At 53.4% G+C, this 16,041-nt stretch overlaps 1 long non-coding RNA gene and 1 other non-coding gene across 2 annotated transcripts; both read left to right on the top strand.

Moving 5' to 3' along the window:
* The first annotated feature begins 573 nt into the window (after positions 1-573).
* LOC121363848 lies at positions 574-2,190 on the top strand. The gene is made up of 2 exons (XR_005956788.1): positions 574-954; positions 1,784-2,190. It is a non-coding gene; the product is annotated as an uncharacterized LOC121363848 (long non-coding RNA).
* On the top strand, positions 1,005-1,160 carry LOC121363919. Its single transcript, XR_005956803.1, has one exon.
* Positions 2,191-16,041: the final 13,851 nt, after the last annotated feature.

Below are 16,041 nucleotides of genomic sequence, written 5' to 3'. Positions count from 1 at the left end.
CCGCGGCTGCTCTCGGTGCCCTTCCCGTCGCGCTTCCGGCCGCGTGGTGCTGAAGGAGGGCGGGGGGCATGGCGGGCACGGGGGCGTGAGGGAGAGCCGGGGCCATGGCGGGCACGGGGGCGTGGGGGCTTGGAGCGCTGGGGTTAATGAGGGTCGGGGGCAGAGTGTGGGCTGCAGGAGGGGCGGTAATGGGGGCAAGCAGGGGCTGGGGGCGGTGTTGGGGCATGGAGAACTCGGGGTTTGGGGCGCTGGAGGGGTGCGGAGTGGGTGAAGCGAGGTAGTGGAGTGCAGGGTTTGGGGGTGCTGGGGGCGGCTGGATTTGGGGGTGCAGAGGGGGTTTGGGATCAGGGTGGCAGGTGTTGAGGTACGGGGTAAGTGTGGGGTTGCAGGGGGTGCTGCAGTGGGGCTGGAGGACGGTGTGGGAGGAGGGGTGAACTTGAGGCCGGGGCAGACAGGGGCTTGGGATGCAGTGAGGGGGTAGTGAGGGCCTGGGGGACAGGCTGTGGGGTTCTGTGGTGGGCTGGGGGAGGCAGCTGTGGGGGTGCAGGGGGGATGTTGGGGTGTAGTGGGGGTCAGTGAGGGACTGCAGTGCGGGCTGGGGGAGGCAGGCTTTGGGGGGCTGGAGCATTGGGGGCCGCAGGGTTTGGGGTCTCCTGGGGCTTTGGGATTGTGCAGGAGGTCTGTAGGTGGGCTGGGGTGTGGCTGCTCCCTGAGGAGGTGTTGGGCCCAGAGCAGGGGGAGAGCAGAGAGGGGCCCGTGCAGTGTAAGGGGTGAGGTGTGTGGTGGGGAGGGGGCTGCAGGGCCAGCCCCAGGGCCAGCAGCCAGAGCAGGATGTGTTTTTGCTGTGACTGTCCCAGAGCTTTGTGTGTGACAGGGTTTCCTGCCGGGGCTCAGCCCCACATGGTGACACGGGTGGGACTCGGTGCTTCCATTCCTGAGGTGAGGGAGCACCAGGTGAGTCGTGGGAGCCCCATGTGCCCCTCCTGGGCAGGGGTTCAGGGTCTGTGGGCTGGGAAAGGGCTGCTGGGTGGTACCAGCCAGCCTCACCCGTGCCCGAGAGCAGCTCCCAGGTGGGCTCCGTGCTGGGCCTCACCTGTGCAGTAACAGGTGTGAACATTCATGAAGCATTTTGATGGTCATGTATGATACTGCATACAACAGCTGCACCCCTAATCCAAGGAAAAACTGGTTAGATTGGGGGTTTTTAATGTGTACTGAGTCTCCTTTTGAAAATGTCTTGCAAAATCAAACCGGTGCTCTCAGGTATGGCAGTGGGAACTTGGGTACTTGATTTGTCACTAGATGCTGTTTGAGTTGCAACTTTGTTCCCCACGTAGCAGGGAGTAGTGATAAGGTGGTTTCTGCACTTGAGCAAATGTAAGGCTTCGTTGGAAGTTGTGTACTTTGCTCTCTTGTTTGCATGTCTGGTTTCTCTCCTGCAGCAGGGGGTTCACCTGGGGACACCTCAGGGGACCGTGTGCCCTGGCAGGTGTGGGAAGGGAGAGGGGAAGGCCTGTGCTGGGAACCTGGCACCACAGTGATCCTGCCTCCTGGCAAACATTCCTTGCCAAAATAACAAGTGCTTTTCCAGTTTATTGTTGCCGTGGGATGGGTGATGGGGCTCTGGAAGTGCTCGTGGTAGAGATGGTTTTGGGAAGGATTTTAGGGAGGGCTGAGGTAGATGATGCTTCAGTTAACACTGATCCAGAGGAGATGGGTCTATGTGGGATGGGGGCTCTGGCTTTAGCATTCCTGGCTGAACACCTTGGTTTTTTATTTTCAGGTGATTCTGCAGGATGGTGAGAGCTGCTCTTGCAGTTTGGTAATTCCTGTGTGGTCTTTTTGGGTTATCACAGAATCAGAGGGGTTTGGGCTGAAAGGGACCATGGAGACCATCTCCTTCCACCCTCTGCCATGGGCAGGGACACCTTCCACTATCCCAGCTTGCCCCAAGCCCAGTTCAGCCTGGCTTTGAATATGTCCACAGCTTCTCTGGGCACCCTGTTCCAGGGCCTCCCACCCTCCCTAATACCCCAATACCCCGTCTAACCCTTCCCTGTGCCTCTTGAAACCATTCCCCCTTGTCCTGGCTCTTGTAAAAATTTCCCCTCCAGCTTTCCTGTAGGTTATAGAAAGCAGTTGTGCCTAACTGGATGATGAACATGAATAAAATCCATTTTTCAAAGTTAACTTTCTTTGTTTTGTTTAATCCTTTTGTGCCTGAGCACCTGCTGCAGGTGGCTGTGCAGAAGTGACACCTGCACTGTCCCCAGCGCTGTCACACCCTGCAGATGTGCCCCAGCCCTGCCTGGGGAGCTGTCAGGCAGTCGGATCCTGCATTGAGCTCGGCAGTGCTGTGGGATTGGGATTATTTGGGATTTGGGTGTGCCGAGCTCCCACCTCCACTAGAGGGTGTGGAGCTCCGCAGAATTCTTTGTTTTCAGGGAAATGGGAAAACCGGGATCCTTTCCGTTCTCGGATGTGCAGGCAGTGAGGCTGTAGCAGGATTATATCCCTCGGGAGATCCCTGCTCCGTGCCCTGGCAGCAGCCCAGGCTGCGTTACACAACTGCCAGCCGGGCTCGGAGCGTGCCACGGGTGTCCCTGGGCAGCCTGCAGCCAGGAGCAGCAGCTGGAGTGTGCAGGGAGGCAGCTCTGCTCTGGATCAGGTCGTGCCCAGCTCCTGGACGAGGTTTCCTGGAGGGATACCTTGACCATTCCAAGTTCCCTCTCCTATCTTAAACAGCAGGAACAAATGTTTTACTTGCAAAAGAGCCTGGCTGCTAGATTTCCCTTCCTGGAGGGAATTTCCACTTGCTCTGCAACCTTCCCAAGCCAAGCTTGACACCAGTGTGCTGTGAAATTCCACAAGCCCGTGCTGCTTGCTGGGCTGTGTGTGCTCCCTGTGCTTGCAGGATGTGCTGCTCAGCTCGAGGTTGGCTCCTTGGCCAGGTATAGGATTTCTTCCTTGCTAAATTCTGCCTCCAAGTGTCTTGCTAAGAACAAAATCCTGAGCAGAACTGGACCCAGCAGCGCTGCCTTGCTGCAGCACTCGGTGCCTGAGGGAGCGGCCAGAGGAGAGCTGGGTGTCTGGGTGAGCCGGTGGTGCTGTGGCTGTGGAGGAACACAGGCTCCTCTCCAGCTGCTGGTATCCTGTGGGTCTGCAGACATTTTGGAGCTGGATCCATCTGGGAGGGGAGCAGCTCCACAGGCAGGTGGGATGTGCAGCTCTGTGGTGTCAGGAGGACCCAGGCCTCCACGTGCTGCCAGGGATGTCCAGTCAGAGCCTGGGCATGGGAACAGCTAACTGGCCTTTCCAGGGACCTTCTTGCAGGAATCCTATGGTTAAATGTCCTAGAGGGAAGAGGGGTCCCAGAGAGCTGGGTAATATCCAAGGATCACTTCTTCCAGACTCAATAACATCCCTATGGATAAGGAGTGGAGCAAAAGAGACAGGAGAGGTGCAGGGATTGACATGGAACTCTGTCAGGAGAGACAATGAGGTGGAAGAAGGGCCAGGATGAACACAGGGATGGTGTCTGAGTGAGCTCTGGTGTGCTCATCCATGGCCAGGAGTGCTGATGGGAGGGAGCTCAGAGACCGTGTCCCCAGTGCCAGATCCTGGTGCAGAGCCAGCTGTGGAGCAGCAGCCAGCATCATAACCCAGCCAACCAAATCCTCCATCAGCTGAGCATGAAATGGATATTTATGTGTATAATGAGGAAGGAGGCAGAGGTGTTTGCACAGGCACCTGTGTTATACCTCAACTGCAGCCAGGCCACATCCTGAGCACTGGGGCTGTGCTGGGATCTGGTCAGACCCTGTGGAAGGGGAGCATCCCTCCTTGTGGGCAGGGGAGATGCCCAGGCTGTGGTGAACAAGCTGAGGGCAGCTGCCAAGGTGGGGCAGGTTGGTGAGCTATGGGGAAACCTCTTTATCCTCCAAAGCACAGCCCTGAGAGGGCCAGGCTGTGCCTGTGGTGTCTCCCCTTGCACTGAGCCCAGCCCCGCTCCAGGGCTGCCTTCTGCTCTCCCCTGCTCTGCTCCTGGTTTGTGCTGAGGCTGGAAGAACTTTGAGCTCTGTGCCTGGCTGGACCGAAAGCTGGAGCAGCAATCAGCTCCCACTGTCTGTGTTATGTAAGGGTTTGACCTTTGCCCTGTTGGAAGTGGAAATGTCTGGCCTGCTCTGATCTCTGCAGGAATTGTGAGTGTGCTGTCACAGACTGAGGGCTGTGGCCACTTCTGCTGGGTAAACAGCCAGAGAACTGCTTGTTTGCCACCTTTCCTCTCCCTCCACCCCCCACTGAAGATGCTCTGGCAGCTGTCTTGGAGTGTGACATCTGGGAATAGCACTGGCAACCCGCAGTGCAGCCCAGACCCTTCCACTAGGTGAAGGCTCACCTCTGCTGCTAAGAGGCTGCTTTTAGCTGCTCCCTCAAGAGCTGTTTTTAGGTCTGGCTGCAGCAGCTGAAGTCCTTTGGGCACAGGCTGCAGGAAGGACACGTCTGGTGTCTCACTGCCTGTCCCTGGGGAAGGATGGGGCTGGGCAGAGCCTGAGCATCCTCAGAGCTCTGAGCTCCCAGCTCCCAGCAGAGCCAGGTCTGCATGGCAAGAGTTGATGCCAATCCCTGTGCTGTGGTGATGAAGGGAGGGGGCAAGCAAAGAAAGCTTAAAAAATATATATATTTTAAGCCATAGCTAAGAAATCTGCCATGGCTCCAAGCTGGACCTTGCAGTCAGAGGTGAGCAGGCTTAATTTGACAGCTATTTCTTAAATATTTTAAAAGCTGCCTGGAATAAACTGAATGCTTCCGAGTAGTGACCTAAATTCCACTTGCTGTAAATTTCATTAGAAAGTGGATTTGTGTGCCTGCCAGGCTGCTTTGCAGCTTCATTGATCTGCCCAAACCATGTGCTGTGCAAGTGCCTTCCTCAGCAGATTTTTAAAGAGCTCACTGCTGCGTGCTGCCAGCCCAAAATGTGACTCGTTTTCTTTCTTTTACCCTTTTTTCCTCTTTTTTTTTTTTTTTTTTTTTTTTTTTTTGTTTCCTGGTGCAAATGCATGATTTGTTTACTAATCACGTTGCATCATTAGTTGCACAGAGTCATCCCACCGGCTGCGTGGGCATGGATGGAGCAGCTAGGAAGGAAAATGTCACTGTCTTCAGCTCACTTGGTGTGCTCTGCTCCCAAATCCCCATCCCACGCCATGAAGGCCAAAGACTTTCACAACCCTGGCAGCTGCCAGCAGCTCTCTGCTCTCCAGCACTGTCACCTGTGGTTGTGACACCCCCTGGAAAAAGCCTCCTCACCTCCTGCTGTCCCCAAAGTGCTGTCTGTCCCTGTGCAACCACGGCTTTGGATCTCGTGGAGAGGTGTGATGGTAGCACAGATGGCACAGATTGAGCCTTACCAGGGAAAACAGCCTGGGGAGAGCTGGGACTGCCACACCTGTGGATGCTGGAGCAACATGCACCTCCCCAGGCCTGAGCAGGGTCACACAGGGGATGCTGAGCTCCCTTGCTGTGGCAGTGTCCTTGCAGCCCACCTGCCGGGGTTAAAGGGACTGGAGAGGGGCTCTGTGCAGCACCACAGGGACACAGGGCCCCTGCAGAACCACAGCTCTCTGTGACATGTTTGGTTTCCCTCCTGCAGTGGGGGGGTTCAGCTCCTGTGTTGTCAGACACGGAGCAGTTGCCTGGTTGGGCTGGATTACTGGGTGAGGGGAAGGTCCCTGCAGCCCTGAGGTTGGATACCCAGCCCTGCCTGCCCCATGGGAGCCCTATTCTGGGGCTGTCCCTCTGCCCCTGGCACTTCTGCTCCTGGGGGACCCCCAGCCTGGGGAAAGGCTCCATCATAGTATGAAACTCAAGTTTTGGAAGCCCCGTGGCCTTGCTGTGTTTTGGGGGAGTTGGGCAGGCAGATTGCTGCAAATAAAGGCCTAACCCCAACCCCACCCTACAGGAATGAAGTGCTGGCCCCTGGCAGGAGCTCTAACAGCTCTTCCCAGTTCACAGCCTGGAGCAGAGCTGGCTTTTGAAGAGGAGCCTTCCTGCCCAAGGATGCTCCCAGCACTGCCAGGCTGGAGTGGAAAACAGCCCTGGCAGCAAACCCAGGGGTGGGTTTGGGCCAGGAGGGCATGCTCATGTTGAAGGGCATTGGTTATCACAGAAATGGTCTCCAGAGGGTGAGATTACAAAACATGGGTTTCCCTCATCTGTCTCCAGACACAGAGCCTGTGCAGCTGGGAATATGGGAGGGACTGGAAATACCCCAAACCCACCCAGAGGGGTGTCTACTGTCAAGGATGGAGGTTGGAGAGAAATATCCCCCTCTTCTGACCACTATGCCTGAACATTGTGAAGACACATCTGGGGGGGTGGTGTTGGTGCTTCTCTTGCTGTGTGGGTGATGAAAGTGGGAAGAAATCCCTGCCTTGGAGCTGTGGAACATGGGACTGCCCTGTCTCCTGATGAGGAAGGGGCTTTCTTGGGCAGAGTTTTGGCCCCCAAGCAGCAGCAGCCTTTAAAAATATATATATTTTAAGCCATAGCTAAGAAATCTGCCATGGCTCCAAGCTGGACCTTGCAGTCAGAGGTGAGCAGGCTTAATTTGACAGCTATTTCTTAAATATTTTAAAAGCTGCCTGGAATAAACTGAATGCTTCCGAGTAGTGACCTAAATTCCACTTGCTGTAAATTTCATTAGAAAGTGGATTTGTGTGCCTGCCAGGCTGCTTTGCAGCTTCATTGATCTGCCCAAACCATGTGCTGTGCAAGTGCCTTCCTCAGCAGATTTTTAAAGAGCTCACTGCTGCGTGCTGCCAGCCCAAAATGTGACTCTACTGTCAAGGATGGAGGTTGGAGAGAAATATCCCCCTCTTCTGACCACTGCCTATGACTGAACATTGTGAAGACACATCTGGGGGGGGGTGGTGTTGGTGCTTCTCTTGCTGTGTGGGTGATGAAAGTGGGAAGAAATCCCTGCCTTGGAGCTGTGGAACATGGGACTGCCCTGTCTCCTGATGAGGAAGGGGCTTTCTTGGGCAGAGTTTTGGCCCCCAAGCAGCAGCAGCCTTTCCACTGCCTTCCCTTCCCCTTTGGCTGCCAGCACAGCGGATGCTGAGTGCCAGGATCCTGGCTGTCCTCTGCTCTGGGAGAGGTGCTGCTTTACCTCTACTGTACAACAGTGATTTATTTTTGGAAGTTAAACCTGAGGTCTGACAACGACCCCACAGCTTGGGCCAGCAGTATGGGCTGTCCTGGTGAGAGGGCCTTGCTGGCTGTCAGCATCCAGACTGGGGCTAAATTAATTTCCCATAAATCTGAAATGCTCTGCCAGTTTCCCAGCTTCTCAGCACCTCTGCTGGAGCTGCCTGTTATTTATTTCCCTGAGGTCTTAGACGTACAATAGGTTTTGCAGAGGTGATGACCCAATCCCATCCCCTTGTGCTGTCAGCACCCAGAGCCTTTCCTTATTCCAGCTCTTGATGACAGGTTTCTCTTGTGGCCCCAGGTGGCTTCAGCTGTCCCCAAGCCTCATCTGTCCCCAGCTGCAGGAAAGGCAGGGAGGAAGGAGACCTGGAGGCAAGAAGTCTCATGGCTCTGTCCTGCTTTGGTGTGTGGCACTGTGGGTGGTTCAGCCCCTTGGAGGGGGGGCTCTGCAGGCTCACCCTGTGCCTGGCAGAGGCACCAGGACTGTGCCAGCCTGGCCATGACTGGGTGCTGGGATGGCTGGGGAGCTTCCCTGTGTCATTCCCCTTCACAATACAGTGAGGCTGGAGCAAGGGCAGCTGCATTTGTGAGTGCTGAGCAAAGGGCTGCTCAGGGGGCAGCTGCCAGGGACAGCTGGATTTAAGTGTTGGGGGTGTCACCAAAGCAGCAGTTTCTCTCTGCAACCCATGGGGGTTTATGTGAAAAATGAAATTTCTGTCTATCTCCTTCCTTGCGCTTTCTCATCTCCGCCAACGGAGCTGAAGATGGGAGAGGATTTTTTCCCTATATTTAGCTTTGGAGAAATTGCTATAACTAATCGGCTTTAGGATTCTGAATTCTCTCTTTTATTTTATCTTTTCCTGTCACTAAGACCTTGTCATGTGGCTGTGGACTGCAGCTCCCTGGCTCTCTGTTTGCTGGGCTTTCATGGAGTCAATTAATAACCCATAAAAATAACACCTCCAGCTGTTCCACTTGCAGCTGCCAGGCTGGAGTCTAATTATGGGGCCTTGGATCCCAAATCCTGCTTTGCATGTAAAAGTGCCAGTGAATAGGAAGAGGCAGAGAAGATGGAAATGCAAAAAAGGAATGTGGTTTGGGGTCTATTTTTAGCCTTTTCAAGCCAAATGTAAAAAGACCCTTAGGCTGCTTGTGTCCTGCTGAATGTGATCACATGCACAATATTGTTCCCATGGCAAAGCGCAGCAGCCAGGGTGGGTTGGGGGTTATTTTTGGCAATTAACTTGCCTACATTGCAAACGTCCTTCTGGGTTAGTTTGCACAGTGCCGTGTTGTGGCTCACATCCATGTGCTAATGGGTTTATTGCAATCAGCTCCAGCTCTCTCTGTGTTCCTGAACGTGCCAGGGCAGTGGTGGGGAGGGGAGGCACACAGCTGCTCACCCAGGGCATCTCACAGAGTGGTTGCTGGTAAAGAGGTGCTCAGCCTCCCTCAAAAAGTCCTTTCCTGCTGACTGTGACACTAAATTAATTTAGCTGGGGCTCTGGTGGATAGCTGATGGTCTCCCTTTCATATCATCCTGTCTATTGTGCACCCTCATCTGCTTTCCAAGCTGGATGTCATCTCTGGGTGAGCTGCTGGGCAGATTTGTCCTCTGCTTCTCTGGAGCCTCTGCTGGGCTGGCTCTGCCTCAACTCCCACCACTGCCGTATTCACCTGCCTCTTGCCTCCTCCTGGGTGCCTCATAACTCTCTCTTTTCTTGCTCCCCACAGAAGTGGCGCAGCAAAGGCCCACAAGGCCCTGGTGCATGGGGGGGTGTTGGGGATGGGGCACAAGGAAAGCACTGGGCTTGTTTCCAGTCTCTGTCCAGGGAGCTGTCTGGGAGCATTTCAGTCCTTTCCATCACTGGGCTCTTGTTTAATTCAGATTCAGCCTGATTGTGACCAAAAGCAAATCAAACAGCTGTTCATTAGACAACTTAAATACTTATTGGTCACACATTAGTCTGTAGCCACCAGCTTGTAACCATGACTGCAAATAGGCATCCTGTGCTGGAGACCTTCCCCTTTGTCAAAACAAGTTATTTGGAGACTGGTACTGAAACCTGCCCTCAGAAAAAACTCTGACACCTCCCACTTGCACAGGGGTTGCAGGGCCACCGCTGTGACAATGCCACCTCTTCCCTGTCTCCTCAGGCTCCCTCTGACAATCACCAGAGCCAGGAGGTGTTAAACATCTCTCAGGGGATGGAGCCACACTCTCAGAGGGTGTCCCTTCAGTGGAGCTCCTCTGTGAGTTCCCTTAACCAGGGACAGAGGATGCTATCAATCCATCCAGCCTTGCCTGGCAAAGAGATTGCAAACGTGGCTTTCCATCACGCGCTACATTAGCCAAATTAATTCCAGGACAGCCAGCCAGCGGTGCTCGAGGCCGAGACCGATTAATTGGGGTGGGGCAGTGAGGGGAGGGGCCGAACAGGCCATGACAGAGGGGGAGGGGTCTTAGGAGGGTGGGGCAGACAGGGGAGGAGCCTGAAAGGATGTGGTTTAAAGGGGAGGGGCCTATCAGGGGAGGGGCTTAAATGGGCATGGCTTAAAGGGCAGGGCATTCATGGGAGGGGCTTCAGCGGGAGCACCTGGGTCTGAGGAGGAGTGGCCAGGGGGGCGGGGCTTGAGTGGGTGGAGTTTGGGTGTGGCTTTTGGGGCAGGGCTTTCCCTGTGGGAGGGGCTTGCACAGGAACAGGGGGATGTGGCCAAGGAGGTAAAGGCAGGGCTGGAATGAAGGGGCGTGGCTCTATTGTGATGGGCGTGGCTCTCATGTGATGGGCGTGGCTCTCATGTGGTGGGCGTGGCTTGCCCACGGGGGCGTGTCTGAGAGCCGGGCGTGTCCCCAGGTGCCACGTTCGACGTGGCCATGCGGTTCCTGCACGAGTGTCCCTGGGAGCGGCTGCGGGAGCTGCGGCGCCTCGTGCCCAACATCCCCTTCCAGATGCTTCTGCGCGGGGCCAACGCCGTGGGCTACACCAACTACCCCGACAACGTGGTGCACCGGTGAGGGATTACTCCTCTTTTGTTAAAAAAAAAAAATAGTCATTATCAACATGTTAGAGGCAAATAGGGACAAAGTCTCTACCTGATGAGTGACCCAGCAGCTTGATTCAGTGCTTGTTGAAGCAGCTGAGAGCATTTGTACTGTCAGACTCATCAGAACGAGGGATGGTAAACAGCCTTTGTTTTTATTTTTATAGGAAATTTACTCATCGTTTCTGCGAGCCTTTGGCTGAGACTCCTATTTTTCTAAGAAATGAGTGATCAGATCCTGGCAGTGCTTTAAGTCATTTAAAGAGACAACTGGAAACAGGCTGCTCCCTGGGAAGCAGGTACCAGGCAGCTCCCAGGCACATGGACACAAGGCTGTTTGCAAAGGCAAGTAGAAAAATTGGGCATTCTCAACAACCCAATGAACCCTTCCTCACTCACAACTCCATCTTCCTGTATTATAAGCTTGACATCTTCAGCATCAATAAAACACCTTAGCAAATTATTATCCAAATGTTTTTCCCTTAATTCCCTATACCTTTATTTCCTTTACTAGAAACAAGGTCATGGGGGTGAGTTCTCTTTAACCTGTGCCACCTCCTGATGTCTAAGGGATGAAATAACCCAGTGGGAGCCCCCACTCCTCACAATCCCCCAAGAAAACAGTGCTGTCAGGCTTTTAGGTGTTACAAACATCCAACACAGGTATTGCAATAAATGTTGGATCTGATTCTTCACCCAGAATATCCACTCCACAGCTCCTCACATTTCATTATCTCTGAACGAGCAGCCCCCCCTGCACCACCTGCTCATTTTTGTTTTAGCATCACACGGCTCCTGAGCAGCGACACAGACTGGAGGCAGGGAGCCTTGGATGGGTCTAGGCTTTGCAGGGAAAGCATGGGAATAAGGGCTGGGACACATGCCATGCTCATCCCAACTCATCTATTTTATGAATCAGGACTTGGTCCTATTTTGCTAATGTTTGTCTGCGTAACCTTTGCTGTCAATGGGGCTGGTGCTCTGATGTCAGCTGCTGGACTCCGAGCGCTGGCAGCTGGTGTCCCTGGCCAGCTCCCAGGCTACAATTCAATTTTCCTACCAGTCACTTGAGAAGACAGGAAAAAACATGTTTCTGCCTGTTTGTGGCATCAAGAAATAAAGGGCTCCAGTCTACAAGGTCATTTAAGGCTTTTCTGTGGGAAAGCTCAGATAAATCAAATAGTGGTATAAAGTTAATACACCTTCACTTAGTGTGCAATAAACTGCAGTAAACTAAGGCTGGTTTAATCCCGAATAAAAATCTCATCATGGAGTGTAACACCCTCTAGGTATCGTACATTAACATCCCCTCTCTGAACACAGGCCAGTCTGGAGATATTTTACCCTTATCCCAATCTGGTGAATAGTGGAAAACTACTGCAGAGCTAAAAGGCAGGAATACCTGGAAATAAGGGAACCACCCAGGAAGTGAGGAGCTCTGGTCTCCTCTCTCATACTGACTTATTCTGTGGCATTTTGTGAGCCTCAGTATTTATACTGCATTTTGGGATTATTAGTGTCTTCCCTGCCATTATAAAGGGCTTTAAGATCTCCAGAGATATGTGAAGAAATTTTTCCTCCTGTTCACTGTTTCCCCAGTACGGGCTGTCCAGGGAGCTTACAAAAATATGTACAGCTGTAATGGATGGGCACATCCAGGTCTGTTCTGGAGGGCTGAACTTGGAGGTCACAGTTACTTTTAAGAGAAGAGGGGTGAAGGAGTTCACACATCCTCACACCCAGCTTTACCAGTCTCCCTAGACTGACAAGGGAAAGCAAAAATGGTGATACCTAGTGAAATACCTGTGATGCATTAAATAAAAACTCTGTGCAAACCAGAATCAATGTCCCCAGGGCACAACTCTGTTCCATTAACTGTTTGTCACTCATCGTGCTTATTATTATTTCCATCATGCTGGCAGTGTTATCGTTTGGGACCATTTCCATGGCTTTGAAGGCTTAGGAAGCAGGTATTTATTTCAATGCAGCCAGTAGTACATAAAAAATTCCACTGACTCAGACGGGACTGATTTGTGAGGGAATGGCTCTTGAAGCACTTCAGTATGTCTAAACCAAACCCTCATCCCTTTTCCACATATTTTAATAAACGTACAGCTTAGCAGCAAGACCTTGAGTGAACACATTCTCTCTCATCATGAACTGCTGACAATCTCCTCTCTTTAGTACAGCAGCTCTGAAGATGAGACTTGATGGACAGTAAGAAGTCAGGATGGCTTCACTTTTCTTCACTGCCTGGGATGCAAACAAAAGAAACCAGAGCAAGTTCCTGCCTGCTGAAATTCCAGGAGCTTGAGCTGCATTCCAGCACGGCTGAGAGGCGTTTTGAATCTTTTCTCACATGCATCAGCCCTGCACTGCTCCCAAGCAACTGCACTTTCAGTTAGTTATTATTAATAGTAAAGGATGGACTACTAATAGTTCTCATTAATTTCCATGGCAATATTGCCTGAATCAAGATAACAGTTGCTTTGAGTTGTGTAACTAAAGTTCATAACGTGAAGGAATGCAATCCAGGAAAAGTGCTCAGATGGAGGGAAATGACCGACCTTGCATAACCTCCCTAAGGCCAAACTTCCCTTCATATCTAGCAGGCTGTGTTCCTAATTTTCCGAAAATATGGAACGGTTTGCACTTTCAGCCTGTGTCCTCTGGGCTTCAGTCTCCAGCGTGCCTCACAGCTTTCCTGAAACATTTCACCCACACATTTATTCATTATATTCCTCCTAACGATGCATGGTTGGAGCTTCCATAAGAGAGGATGTAACAGGAAAATAAACAACAGTAGAAAAATGTAAACCTACGTTACTATATTACTCTTCTTTGTCTATCTTGCTAAGATTGTTGTTTCTGCAGAAAACAGCTGAGACTAAGATTGATTTAGGCATTAAATGATGGATTTTCACTCTATCAATAAACTCTGAATACCTTTAAAAGTGCAAATAAAGCTTTTCTGGTTACCTGGCCATTTGGTGAAGTAGAAGAGAGGCAGTCAGTAAGAATTAAAACATTGCCCAGAATCTAAAGAGGGAAATGTTATGAACAAAAAGGAATCTGAGTGGGCGTAAATTCCTCGCCCTGCTATGCCGGTAGGATTATATCTCAGACTTTCAGAGCAGGAAAAGGATGTTGCAGGCATAATGGCATGGAATATCAATCAGATAACTAAATCTAATTACAGTTAACTAGTTAATTCCAGCTACATGAAGGCAACTGGCCAAGTGCCACAAGAGAAATGAGATTCAGAGGAACAATTTCTCAACGTGAAACAACTTCTTGTAAGGACTAGTTCAGATCAGACAAGGGGCTATGCTTGACTAACTTTAAAAGGCACAAGGTCTGTATAAGAAAGAATGGCAGCTTAATCCCTTATTCGTGGTAACCACAAATTCAGCTTTCTTAGGGAAAGAATTGCATCAAAATGTCAGGACATGACTCTGAATTCTAACAGATTTATATTCTAAGGCAGTGAGCCATTAATAAAAGATATAGTGGGTAAACAAAATGTCTCAGTAGTGCTGCTGAAGAGAGCAGAGACACTAGTTCCTAACTTTCAAGTCCTTATTTTAACACCATTTGTGATACTCTGGCACTGTAAAAACCACAGTTGTACTTCTTGCTTTCAGTACATCACAGTTAAACCACTCAAAGTGTGAGACAGAGCTCTTTGAGGTGTCCCAGACTGCAAATACCCTGAGCTGGATGAATGCTGGCTGATTTCAGAGACAGGGAAGAGGTGCTAAGATGCTCCAGCAGTGACTGAGGTGGGTCCCTGCACTCCCACTGCCCCATGGCCCTGGAGCACCGTGCTGTGCCATCACCCTGAGCTGACCTTGCCCCTGATGGTGCCTGAAAAACCCACCCTGAACCCCCAGAACCCTGTGCCGAGTGAGCCACAAGGAGCGTGGGACCACAGGATGCTCAGGGGGCTGAGGGCATGGGAGATACCTGCAGAAGATGCCATGTCCCGCTGTCCATGCCCTCCTGCCCCCGCGGTGTGTGTCTGTGACTGTGTGTTTGACTGCTCCACTCAGGTGAGACCCCCACCTGGAATTCTCTGGGGCTCCTGCACAGGACATGGAGCTGTGATGGTTGGACCAAGATGACTGGAGGGTTGGAGCAGATCTGATGTGAGGAAAGGCTGGGAGAATTGGCGTTGTTCAGCCTGGAGAAGACTTCAGGATGAGCTAATTGCAGCCTTCCTGTATAGAACCACAGAATTACAGAATGTGCTGAGTTGGAAGGGACCCACCAGGACCATCGAGTCCAACTCCTGGCCCTGCACAGGACACCCCAAGAATCCCACCATGAGAGAGCACTGTCCAAATGCTCCTTGGGCTCAGACAGGCTCTGCGCTGTGACCTGAGGAGCCTGATCAGTGCTCAGCCACCCTCTAGGTGAAAAACTGCTCCTCATATCCAACCCAACCCTGCCCTGACTCATCTTCCCGCTGCTCCTGAAGGGAGCCTGCAAGAAAGATGAGGGGAAGAGTATTTACCAGGGCAGGCAGTGACAGGACAAGGGGGAATGGCTTCACAGGACAGAGAGGAGTTTGGATTTGTTCAGTCATCATTGCTGGAGGTGTTTAGGAAAGGACTACAAATGGCATTTAGTGCCATGGTCTAATTGGCAAGGTGGTGTTAGGTCATAGGTTGGACCCGGTGATCTCAAGGGTCTTCTCCTCCCTGTGATTAGAGATTTGGACGAAATTTTTCGTTGTGAGGGTGGTGAGGTAGTGGAACGGAGCAGCTGTGACTCTGGGAGTGTTCAAGGCCAAGCCGGACAACGTTCGAAGCAACCTGCTCTAGTGCAAGCTGTCCCTTACACCCACGGCAGAGGGAAAACTCGATGACTTCCACCATTCCTTCCCACCCGAACCATTCCTCCCTCACGCCCGCCGCCCACCGCGCATGCGCCGCGCCCGTCCCCGTCTCCGCCCCCGGCAGCGCGCAGGCGCCGGGCCCGCCCCCACCCGGCACCGCGAACGACGGGCGGCGGCGCGCGCGCCCCTCCCGCGCAGGACGGCGCTGCCCCGGCGGCATGAGGGGAGAGCGCGGCCGGCTCCGAGCGGTAAGCACGGCGCGGAGCCTCCCGGGGCCCCCGCCCGCGCCCCGCGTCCCCCAGCCCCGCCGCCCTGCCCCGCGGCAACTTTCCCATTGTCCGCCCGCTCTCCGCCGGCTCCTCTCAGCGCTGGCTGCGGGGAGCCCCGAGGAGCGGTCGGCGCTGCCCGTGGCGGACGAGGGGTGGTGGTGGTGGTAATGATGGTGGAAATGTTGGTGGCGGTACGGGTGGTGGTGGTGATGGTGGGGCGGGGGTCGCGGTCCTCCGGCGGGTCACGGCGGCGCCGCGGCCGCTGCGCTCCGGCCGCCCCGGGCAGGCGGCTCTGGCCGGGTCGCTCCGGGGCAGCGCGGGGCTGTCACAGGTGTCCCGTCCGCTCCCGGAGTGTCCCGGAGCCCTCTGGAGCAGCACGGGGCTGTCACAGGTGTCCCGTCCGCTCCCGGAGTGTCCCGGAGCCCTGCGGGGCACCGCGGAGCTGTCACCCGTGTCCCTTCTCCTCTCGGCGTGTCCCGGTCGCTGCGGGGCTGTCACAGGTGTCCCGGATCCCTCCGGGGGAGCTCAGGGCTGTCACAGGTGTCCCGGATCCCTCCGGGGGAGCTCAGGGCTCTCACAGGTGTCCCGGATCCCTCCGGGGGAGCTCAGGGCTGTCACAGGTGTCCCGGATCCCTCCGGGAGAGCTCAGGGCTGTCACAGGTGTCCCGGATCCCTCCG

The sequence above is a fragment of the Pyrgilauda ruficollis genome, unplaced genomic scaffold (genome assembly GCF_017590135.1).
Source record: "Pyrgilauda ruficollis isolate IOZ18807 unplaced genomic scaffold, ASM1759013v1 scaffold77, whole genome shotgun sequence".
Taxonomy (NCBI): domain Eukaryota; kingdom Metazoa; phylum Chordata; class Aves; order Passeriformes; family Passeridae; genus Pyrgilauda; species Pyrgilauda ruficollis.
The sequence above is the reverse complement of the archived record's forward strand: the minus strand, read 5'-3'. Positions and strand labels throughout refer to the sequence as shown.